Genomic DNA, 9,311 nt, shown 5'->3' with positions numbered 1-9,311 from the left:
GCAAAGGATCTCTTTTTCAAACGTTCTGTGAACGCTAACCGGCCACGGTACGACGTTAACGGGGTTCGACGGAGATATAAAAAGGTATAATCGTCCTTGCCGCTAAAACGGGACTCTTTTGAGAATCGTTCTTTTCTCCTTCCAGTGAGTTCAACCGAGAGATAACCGTGAGGAGGCTAGGTCGAGCAAAAAATTCGCTGATATCGAAGGACTCACCTGCCGCCTGTTCCGGGTTCTCCTTCACGTACGAGAAGAGGTTGAGCAGAATGATATGGCAGTGCTTTCGCTGCTCCCACTGCCACGTACCCTCCATTCCTCGGCTGAGAACCCGACTCCTTTACTGCCGACTGAAAACCGTTCAATTTTCATTTGGTTACTCACATTTTGTTATGAGGATTTCATTCATGATCAGAAGGATTTATTAGTTATTTATTGGTTAGTTATTGGTTTGTGGGGACTGGGGATCAGATTTGTGGATTGGAGCTAGGGGTCAGTGGGGTCTCAAATATCCATCATTCACAATTTCATGGCTTTATGATTTTGAGCTTTCAGGTGTTCAATTTTTAAATTGTCAAAGTGTCAAATTGTCAGATTCTTAAATTATCAGATTCTCAAATTGTCAAATTGTCAGATTCTCAAATTGTTAGATTCTGAAATTGTCAGATTCTCAAATTGTCAAAGTGTCAAATTGTCAAATTGTCAAATTGTCAAATTGTCAAATTGTCAGATTCTCATATTGTCAAATTGTTAAATTGTCAAATTGTCAAATTGTCAGATTCTCAAGTTGTCAAATTGTCAAATTATCAGATTCTTTAATTGTCAGATTCTCTAATTGTCGGATTCTCAAATTATCAAATTGTTAGATTCTCAAATTGTTAGATTGTCAAATTGTCAAATTGTCAGATTGTCAAATTGTCAGATTCTCAAATTGTCAATTAGTCAGATTCTCAAATTGCCAAATGGTCAAACTGTCAGATTCTCAAATTGTCAGAATCTCAAATTATCAAAGCAATTTTAAAATGACCGAATCGACAAAAAAAAATGAAAATGAACAAAAATCTCACACGAAGCGAAAATTCATCATCGAAAAGAGTTCCATCCACGCGAAGCAGATTAAAGGTGCACCGACTTGCAATTTTTACTCGATTTCATATCTGGGCCACGGTCTTTGACGTTTAAGGAAATAATCACGACGAGTGTAATGGAATCGTAGAATAGCGTGTTTCTCCGCTCCGCTTTGAGCAATTTCGTTATGCATTTAATAATACGGAATATTCGATTCCTTTATACTCGTGCACTGTTCTAGGCAATTAAGAAATCTTCGAGGGCTTCTCAGGAATGAATACCATGTTACAAAAGGTTTGTTATAATCTCTTAACACTGTATCAAAAATTTTATGCACTTTAATAATTTTTTTGTGTGAATATTATAATTTGAGGCATGTTTAATTTTTCCTTTGTGAAATTGTATTAAAATCAATTTTTATAAATGTGTGGAATATAGGCAAGTTTTAAATATGCATAAAATGTAAGCAATTTTAAATATGCATATAATATAATCAATTTTAAATATGCATATAATGTAACCAATTTTAAATATGCATATAATATAAACAATTTTAAATATGCATTTAATATAAACAATTTTAATTATGCATATAATATAACCAATTTTGAATATGCATATAATATAACCAGTTTCAAAATGTATGTACTATAACATGAATTTTTAAATATGCATATACAGCAAAATCAATTTCTAAATATATACATAAAATTAATTTTTTAATATACATATAATATAACCATTTCTAATAGAAAAAATTCTTATATGCATACAAGTAGTAAAATGAATTTCTACATATACATATAAGTAATTTTCAAACACACATATGATGAAACCAATTTTTAAATATACATATATACACTATAACAAATTTTTAAATGTATATGTATTGTAATGACTTTTAAAACATACATTGTAAAACAGATTTCTAATATGTACACATAGTAAACTCAATTTCTACATGTACACATAACATATTAAAATTTACATATGCATATTATAATAAATTTGTCCATAGTCATCAATATTACAATATAAATAATTTAACAAAAAAAAAAATTTTTATTATCAATTTCATTTATGTATATGACATAAACTTGAGACGTTACAGTTATAAAATAAAAAAAAATAATTGATGTCTTTAAGAATATAAGGGTTGAAATCCTTCGTCACAAAGTGAGAAATCCAGTGATAATCGAATCGTCACCAATTTGCTAATAGATTTTCTAGGCTATCATAGAAGCATGAATAATGCATAGCCTAACGTAACTGCAATCCAACGTGTACTCATTATTGTTCCCTCAGCCTATTAAATCTGGATTTACGCTAATGGGTGGCGCTTTGTGACGAGGATGGGTTTATCGGCAAAAGTCAACGCCGGACATTCGCGTAATCGTGATTGCAGCATCGTGTGTCGTTGTCACGTGTTTAATTATGATCCTCCTCTATACACCGTGATCTGACTTGAATTATTTCGCTTGGAAATTTTGCGAGAGGTAAAAGTCACGCGAAATATCATTCCGGCATTGAAACAGCAATCACACTGGAAATTAAACCATGTATATTCGAAACAATTTTTAATTAACACCCTGCCAGATTCAGTAACAATATGTCCAAACTTCATATTCTATTTTTTAGCTTCATATAGGGGTCTTTGTATTATTGAATTTACGAGCTTTTCATTTTTTTTATTTTTGCGTTACTGGATTCACTGGTTTTTATTTTTTACTTTTGCAGGTTTTTCAATTTTTTAATTTATAATTTTCCAAATTTTCGGATGCTCAATTTTTCAAATGGCCAAACCCCCAATTTCTATCGATTCCCAAATTTCCAAACCCCCAATTTCCACCGATTTCCAAATTTCCAAACCCCCAATTTCCATAATTTCTCAAATTCCCAAATTTCACAAATTCTCAAACCCCCAATTTCTCAAATTCCCAAACCCTCAATTTCCCAATTCCCACGCCACCAATTTAATAATTTCCCAAATTTCCAATCCCCAATTCAATAACTCCCCAAATTCCCAACCCTCCAATTTCCACAATTTCCAAAAATCCCAAGCCCCCAATTTCCACAATATCTCAAATCCCCAAAGTCCACAAATTCTCAAACCCTCAATTACTCAAATTTCCAAACTCTCAACTTCCAAATTCCCAAACTCCCAATTCAATAATTTCCCAAATTTCCAACCCCGCAATTCAATAACTCCCCAAATTCCCAACCCCCCAATTTCCACAATTTCCCAAATTCCCAAGTCCCCAATTTCCACAATATCTCAAATCCCCAAAACCCACAAATTCTCAAACCCTCAATTACTCAAATTTCCAAACTCTCAACTTCCCAAATTCCCAAACTCCCAATTCAATAATTTCCCAAATTTCCAACCCCGCAATTCAATAACTCCCCAAATTCCCAACCCCCCAATTTCCACAATTTCCCAAATTCCCAAGTCCCCAATTTCCACAATATCTCAAATCCCCAAAACCCACAAATTCTCAAACCCTCAATTACTCAAATTTCCAAACTCTCAACTTCCCAAATTCCCAAACTCCCAATTCAATAATTTCCCAAATTTCCAACCCCGCAATTCAATAACTCCCCAAATTCCCAACCCCCCAATTTCCACAATTTCCCAAATTCCCAAGTCCCCAATTTCCACAATATCTCAAATCCCCAAAACCCACAAATTCTCAAACCCTCAATTACTCAAATTCCCAAACTCTCAACTTCCCAAATTCCCAAACTCCCAATTCAATAATTTCCCAAATTTCCAACCCCGCAATTCAATAACTCCCCAAATTCCCAACCCCCCAATTTCCACAATTCCCCAAATTCCCAAACCCTCAATTTCCACAACATCCCAAATCCCCAAATTCCACAGCTCCTCAAATTCTCAAAGCCCAATTTCTGAAATTCCCAAACCCCCCGAGTTATCGCAACGGAGCCTATTTTCGCGAATGGAGTGTCGTCACAGTTAAGGTTTTCAATCTTGGTTCTCACAGTGTCTCTCTTAAGAGAGTAGCACGAAAGTACCCTCGAGATCTACAAGCTCTTGATTACACCACTTAGGATACGGTCGGGGCATTTCCAATAAGCCGACGTGCTACCTATAGAAACTCTCCATTCATGTTAAGCGGCTGTTTGTTGGACAACTGTTCGAATGTAACGATCAGAGACAAGATAAGGGTTGAGGATCATTCAACCGAAGGTAGAATACACTCTTTAATTCGTGTGGATTGTAATTCTCGAACGATTGTTTGAACTTCCTTCGAGTCTTGATGAGATACGTTTAAACTCTTTAATTATCTGGACGAAGGATCTTATTGAGACCATCAAGGGTTAAATCCAATCGAGTTTTATTGGGTTGAGCTTCTGTTTGAAAGTATTTACTGTACACGGGCTACGATTAAACGGGGAATTTCACGGGTAAAATTGCTGGGCTGATCCTTTAACTATCTTCGAGTGAAATAAGGTGGTGCTGGAAATTAGCACCAATCTTCTGCTTTTAAATTAATCTTATTTTTGAAGATTAGATTCTCTTTAAGGTTTTTTTATCTGCTTTATATTTATGTTTAGTGTTGCTATTTTTATGTATATAGATTTTTTATGTCGTTTTGAATCGCTTCGAACACCTTTGTAGCTGCTTGGACTTGTGTAACAGTGTCATAGTTCCTTTTATAGCTAATTTCAGTTTTGGAAAAAGGAAGTGATCACATGGAGATAAGTCAGGCTTTGGAGGATGTTGGAACAGGCTTGTTTTTTCGCCAAAAATTCACGAACAGCGACAGTTCACATGGTGCGTTATCATGCAACAGAAACCAACTTCCCGGCGCTCGATATTCGGGCCTCACACGAACGATCCTCTTCCACAAATATTCCATAACACTCAGATAATATTCGCCATTAACATTTTGTCCCTGTGGAACGAATTCCCGAAGTATAATTCCTTTAGAATCGTAAAAGCAAATTAACATTGTCTTCTCTCGGGACTTCTGGAATCGCAATTTTTTGATTTTGGAGAGCCTGGAGATTTCCACGTAGCATTTTGGCGCTTTGTTTGAGGTTCATACTTGAAGCACCAAGTCTCATCACTAGTTACAATTGATTCCAGGAATGTACAGTTTCGTTTGGCTGTTTTGATAAGATCCTCGCAATATTCAACGCGAGCAATTTGTTGCGTTTGCCCGTGATTTTATGACACGGTGACGAAAGGTTCTGTCGCATTAAATGCTATAAGTTTACAATTCGTTGCTCGATTCCAATAATGATTGTTGTGTTCTGTAGGGGAGGTATACTGTTTTCAGATAACATATTGTTTCAATAGATAATAAACGTCTAGTACGTATTCTTTTTAATACATATTCGAGTTCCTGTGAGGCATCTCTACTGTGAGGCTCACAGCGACCATGTGAGTTAAATCCAACACATGTCCAACACATGTAATTTTCAGTGGAAAGACAAACAACTCATAGTTCATAATTGAATAATTCATAATCGTTCATAATTTTCTAATTCCTCTCATAATTGACCCATTAACAGTCTAAGCCCACAGTAACTCAGCAATATTTGATCTCATACAATTACAATTACTCTAGCAGCGCCATTAGTTCCCCCATTTGTCCTTAATATCACAAAACTGACGAAACGCGGAAAGTAAAGTGCATTCTTAGGAACAGTCTGTCGGGATTGTAAATTTGTAACCGTATCCGAGGTTGCGAGGAAGCTAAACCTGAGCAGGCAGGAAACTTCTAAGGTTAATTTTGCAAGGACGATTCGTGATTGCTCGTATAATCCGGCTGCTGGTTAATTCGTTCTCCTGACAGAATTTAGTCTGCCGAGTTTCTGGTTAGCGCCACGAGATCTCGGCTGCTTCATAAAATTTGCAACGCGAACGTTGCGAATCTACCTATTCCCTGCATTTCCAAACTACCAAATTAATACTGATTTCCGCGTTCAACGATCTAAAATTGTCACCGAACCAAACCCACTTTGTAGGAATTCGGTATTGATCCGTAATGGCTATTTTTGACCGGTGTATTTTTAAGAAGTGTTCATTCGATTCGACCACTGCAACTATGTTACGTGAACTACAAAATATTTTCAATATATGTAGTTTGATAATTTAATAATTTTATTTATGTACTTTTTAATATTGTCGTCCTGGAATTTGAATTTTAATATTCATGTTGTAATAGAGATATGTGGATATTGGATGTAGGGATATATATGGAATTGTCCACATATATTCGCATATTTGTATATGTATTATGTTTATCGAGCAATTTATTTCTATATTCCAATAAATTTTTATAACTATACTTGTAGATCTGTATCTATGAATCGCTACATACCTACATTTCTATTTACTTATGTCTTCATATTCTCATATTTCTATATCAGTATGTCTTTGCATCTCTAATATATCTATAGTGTCGTGTATATTCACTACATTCCAATATGCTGCATTATAGATTTCACAAGATGATATTAGACAGGCCTATATTGAGTAGGCTAGTATCGAGCGGGTCGATATTGAGCAGCGTCTGTACCTTAAAATTTCAGTTCTTCAACGTTGGATACAAAATTTCAAAATTTCAAAAGTTAAAAATTCTAGATTTCCAAAATTCCCGAATTCCGAAATTCAAAAATTCCAGGATTCCTAACTTCCTGAATTCCAAAAATTTCCAAAATTCCCAAATTTTCAGAATTTCAAAATTCCCAAATTCCCAAACTCCTGAATTTCCAAATTCCCGAATTTCAAAATTCCAGAATTCCAAAATTCACTAAATTCCCAAATTCCAAAATTCCCAAAATTTCCAAAATTCCCAAATTTCCAAATTCCCGAATTTCCAAACTCCTGAATTTCCAAATTCCCAAATTCCCAAATTCCAAAATTCCAGAATTCCAGAATTCCAGAATTCCAGAATTCCAGAATTCCAGAATTCCAAAATTTCCAAAATTTCCAAAATTCTCAAAATTCCAAAATTTCATAATTCCCAAATTCGTAAATTCCTAAATTTCAGAATTCAAAATTTCCAAAATTCCAAAATTTCAAAAATTGCCAAAATTGCCAAAATTGCCAAAATTTCCAAAATTTCCAAAATTCCCAAATTCCAAAATTCCAAAATTCCCAAATTCCAAACTCCAAAGTTCAAAAATTCAAAAATTCCAGAACTCCAAAACTCCAAAATCCCAAAATTCAAATTTTTCAAACTGCCTTCAATTACAAAGTACCAACTATCATCAACCTCATTTCATCATATTTCATATCATTTAATCCTCCTTAAACCCTCCTCTACCAAAAACTCTACAAATTCATCAAATCCCTCCTCACTTCGAACCCGAAATTCCGCGAACAAAACGTCGAAACAATAACAACAATTAGTATTAATTGCCCGCAACGTTTATAGTCCTCTGCGATCCTTATCGCGTTTATCCACCGGCGCAAGCTGTTCTTAAAAGTAAAGTTGAAACGAAGTTTGCCGTGGACGCAGTGTCGGTTCTTAGGTCTACGTCGCGTTTCATTGCGAAGTTACACAGAATCAAGGCAAACATAATGCGCTTTTAACGTAGCTGCTCTGATTATAAACTAAGTTCGGGAACACGGTTGCCTCGTATTAACGTTACTGTCAATGTTGTGCAAATCTGATATCGCTACTAGCATCGCAAAACGACGCGATGGTCGTTGTTTTGTGGTCTTGCGTTGATTTCTAGTTGCGGGAGATTCAGCTAATTAGCGTTAACGAGCTTTCGATTCTCTCCACCTGAGATTCTGTAGCTGATGACTAAAACTCCGTGCAATTGCGTAAAGATACGGAAACTTTGGTGAAATAAAATTTCTCTTGGCTCGTTGAAAACTTGCATTTGCCTGGAAAATTGCTGGGTACAGTTTAAGTGTGTATTGATTACACTTACGTGTTAAGGCGGTATAAATGGGTCGTAAAGTTAACTTAAGTACTGGGAATTTCTTTTCTTTGTATTAATTTGATTGTTAGTAGATATTAGTTTATGAAACTTGAAAAATATTGTATAAAATTTTTAGGTAAAGATGAAAGTGATACGTGAGTGTTATGTGGAAAATTATATCCCTAGATTTCTACATTTTTAGTTTTGTTATTCCGAGATTTTTATATACTTAATTTCCTATATTCCTAGATTCCTATGTTTCTGTATTTCTACATCTCCGGATTCTTATATTTCTAGATTTGGAAATCCCTAGAATCTTGTATTTATAGATTCCTATGTCCCTATATCGCGATGTCCCTAAATTTCTATATTTTTAGATTCGGATTTCTTTAGATTCCTACACTTCTTGGTTCGTATTTCCCTAGATTCTTACACTCTTAGATTTCTATTTCCCTAGATTCCAATACTCCTGGATTTCTATTTCCCTAGGTTCCTAAATTCTTCGATTCCAATTTCCCTAGGTACCTACACTCCTTGGTTCGCATTTCCCTAGATTCCCACTCTCTTAGATTTCTATTTTCCTAGATTTCTATATCCTTAGATTCATATATCCCTATATTGCTATGTCCCGAAATTTCTATATTCCCAGATTTTTATAACCGTAGATTTCTACATTCCTAGATTCCTATGTTCCTAGATTTCTACATTCCTAGATTTCTATGTTCCTAGATTTCTACATTCCTTGATTCCGATGTCCTTAGATTTCTATATTCTCAGATTTCTATGACCCTAGATTCCTATATTCTTAGATTTCCATGTCCCTAGATTTCTATATCCCTAGATTCATATGTCCCTAAATTAATATCCCTAGATTCCTATGTTCCTAGATTTCTATATCTCTAGATTTCCACATCCCCAGATTCTCACATTCCCAGTTTCCTACGTCCCTATATTGCTATGTCCTCAAATTCCTATATCTCCAGATTTTCATATTCCTAGATTTCCAGGAATTCTTAGATATCTCTAGATAACTAAATTCCCTGGAATCCCTAGAATTCCTAGATTCCTATATTCTTTATATTTCTACATCCTTATGCATCCTTATAATCCTTACCTCCTTTAAATACATTTCTGTATCTCTAAATTTTTACATCCTTATAATCCTATATCTCTATATCTCTGTGTAGATATTCCCATATCTCTATGTCCCTAATATCCCCAATATCCCTAGAACTCTAAATCAATGGCGACAAAGTTACAACACACTTTCGATTTTAATTAACTCAATTTCGATGCGCATCCAATAAATCCTCAATTCGGTCACAAGTAATTATGTTAGT

Source organism: Megachile rotundata, chromosome 7 (genome assembly GCF_050947335.1).
Source record: "Megachile rotundata isolate GNS110a chromosome 7, iyMegRotu1, whole genome shotgun sequence".
Classification (NCBI taxonomy): Eukaryota; Metazoa; Arthropoda; class Insecta; order Hymenoptera; family Megachilidae; genus Megachile; species Megachile rotundata.
The sequence above is the reverse complement of the archived record's forward strand: the minus strand, read 5'-3'. Positions refer to the sequence as shown.